The sequence below is a fragment of the Thamnophis elegans genome, chromosome 4 (assembly GCF_009769535.1).
Source record: "Thamnophis elegans isolate rThaEle1 chromosome 4, rThaEle1.pri, whole genome shotgun sequence".
In the NCBI taxonomy this organism is placed as follows: domain Eukaryota; kingdom Metazoa; phylum Chordata; class Lepidosauria; order Squamata; family Colubridae; genus Thamnophis; species Thamnophis elegans.
In genome coordinates this window covers 87,209,561-87,212,327 of record NC_045544.1, presented here as the reverse complement: position 1 = coordinate 87,212,327, position 2,767 = coordinate 87,209,561, and the positions used below count along the sequence as shown (strand labels likewise).

Below are 2,767 nucleotides of genomic sequence, written 5' to 3'. Positions count from 1 at the left end.
GCAATGCGAGGGCAAAGGAACGAAAGGGGATGATATGGGGGCGATGGAGCGAGAAGTTTTGGGGACACTTTTGAGACTTTTTTCGTACAGTGAACCGCTATAAATCTGTCATACAAAAACATCAGATCTCTTGCTATTAGTGGATTGAACTGTGTTTTAAAATGTTCCTCCAGCTAGCTTCAGTACAGAACACCATACATATGTGAATATGCACCGCTCATCTTCATGTTGCACAGCAGCCTCTATCACTCTACTCATACAGTAGCGCACCATTGGCCAGAATGGGCAGTGATGGAGAGGTGAGTGCTTCTTTCGAAACATCGCATGCTGAGTGGCTGTCCCCTGTGATGTCAGCTGTAATGTCAACGTAACTGTTGAAACTAGGTTTATCGATGTCCACGTGTATTTTATAGTGTTCCGGTGCAGTCGAAAATTTTATTTGCAGTTAGTGCCTTTCATTTCGAAGACCTCTCAACATGGCCAAGAAGAAGCAGTGTCGCCAATATTCGATGGAATACCTAAATTGGGATTCATTCCATCTCCTTCCAACCTACAGCTTCTGTTTTTTCTTCTTTGTGAGAAAACATTTTCAAATGAAGAGATAAAGTCTTCCCGACTGAAAGACCATTTGGTAAGAATTCATTTGGATAAAGCCGACAAACCGGTAATGTTTTCCAATCCTTAAAGGCCAAGTTTGAGGGTCGCAGCACTGTTGAGAAGTTATTTTGAAAATCGTCACTCAATGCTGACAAGAGGCTCATTTGTTCCTATGAAGTATCTTTGTTGATAGCAAAATGTGGCAAACCTCACACTATTGGAGAAACGTTGATTTTACCAGCAGTGAAACAGATTGTTGCCACCATGTTTGGGGCCCAGCGCAAGCACTTTCACGCAATCGATTCCTTTGAGCAATGACACCGTATCAAAAAGAATTGATGAAATGGCTGCTGAAGTGGAAGAAAGGCTTACTGACACCTTGAAAAGTACAGAATTTGTGATGCAGATTGATGAGTCAACGATTCGTGAAAATGAAGCCTTGTTATTGGCTTATGTCCGTTTCATCTCCGGAAATGAAGAGATCGGGGAAGAACTGTTATTTGCTCGAAATTTAGCCACCAATACAAAAGGTTCTTCGATATTTAAAAAGGTTGAAGAGTTTTTTAATGAGAAAAACATCCCTTTGACAAACGTGGCATGTGTAACCGACAGAGCTGCATCCATGATTGGATGATATCGCGGATTTCAAGCTCATCTAAAATCGGTTGTACCTTGCATCGTTCATAGACAGCACCTTGTCTCAAAAATTTGAGTGGCTGTTTGCACGAGTCTATACGTTACATCATTAACGCTGTGAATAAAATGAAGTCAAATGCCTTGAACAATCAACTTTTTCACAAGCTTTGTGAAGAAAATGACGAGGAGTTTGAACGTCTCCTTTTGCACACCGAAGTAAGGTGGCTTCAAAAGGAAAGTGTTTGTGGCAATTCCATGAACTTGACACAGTTGTCAAATTTCTTGAATCCATTGATCCAAGTCTAAGCAGTTCTCTTAAACTTCAACATCTGGATGTAGCTTATCTCACTGATGTTTTTGACAAGCTGAATGAAGTGAATGTAAAGCTGCAAGGAGATAAAATCAATTTTCTTAAGGCCAAAGGATAAATCTACTCATTTATTTCCAAATTGGACCTCCTTGCAAGCAATATGAGTTGCCAGGGGCTGTATCAGTTCCCAAGCCTTGGTAATGAAGGTCAACTCCATGCAGAAGATTTGGACGTTTTTTGCTGCCACTTGAAGCAACTAAAAGAAGATATGGAAAACAGATTCTAGGATCTGAAATCTGGAAGTGCCCACTTGGGTGCTAAATTCTTTCACAGCAGACTTTGCACAACTTCATCCCAAACTGCTAAGTTTTCGGCTTCGTTTTCGAATTCTTGTTGTGCTCTGTAAAACATTTTGTGTGTCTCTTTGTATTGTACTTTTTTAGAATGCACTCCAGTTCATATTATATTTTCTCTGTTTTACAGTTTCAATTTTTTTTGTTGTGCTCTTCGTGTAAACTTTTTGTGTAGATATATATTTTCTTCAGTTTAAGGCATTAAATTTGTCGCTCTGATTTTTGTTGCTTTCCTTCTGTAAAAAATTTCTTTGTGTCTTTTTAACCCTTTTTACAGTGTGCATGAATATATTTTCCTCGAATCTTAATTTAGTTTCAGAGTTTTCGTCTTGAAATTCTTAGTTTCTGCATTGCGGTTTGTTCTTATGCCCTTTTTATATTTCTTTTGCATCTTAAAATTCATTTGTAATTAAATCATTAAATGTTACTGTTTTGGGGGGCCATTTCCTTTTCTGCAATTGAATTTTGTTTTCTGTGATCATTGCATTTAAGTGTCTTGAATAAATAAGATATTAATGAAATACATGTATCATGAAGTTTGGGAGTAAACTGATGGGTGGCGTCAGAATTTTTCACACAGTTGAGATATGGGAAAAAGACTTGAAATAAATTATTTGCATCTATATGTCCTGATGACAATTTTAAAGAAAACAAAAAATGTGTTTGCATAAATTGAAGAATTTTTCCCTGTTGTGATTGAGAGGTTATGTTGGGGGAAGGGGTGATGATAAGTTCCTCAATGGTTCAAGGGGGCAATTCTTTCAAAAAGGTTAAGAACCACTGGTTTAGACCAATGATTGAAAGGGACGCAGTGACTCAGTGGGTAAAACGCTGAGCTTGTCAATCAGAAAGGTCAGCAGTTCAGCAGTTT

At 38.3% G+C, this 2,767-nt stretch overlaps 1 pseudogene; it reads left to right on the top strand.

The window, feature by feature from the left end:
- Positions 1 to 476: 476 nt before the first annotated feature.
- LOC116507735 lies at positions 477 to 1,986 on the top strand (annotated as a pseudogene).
- The last annotated feature ends 781 nt before the right edge of the window (positions 1,987 to 2,767 follow it).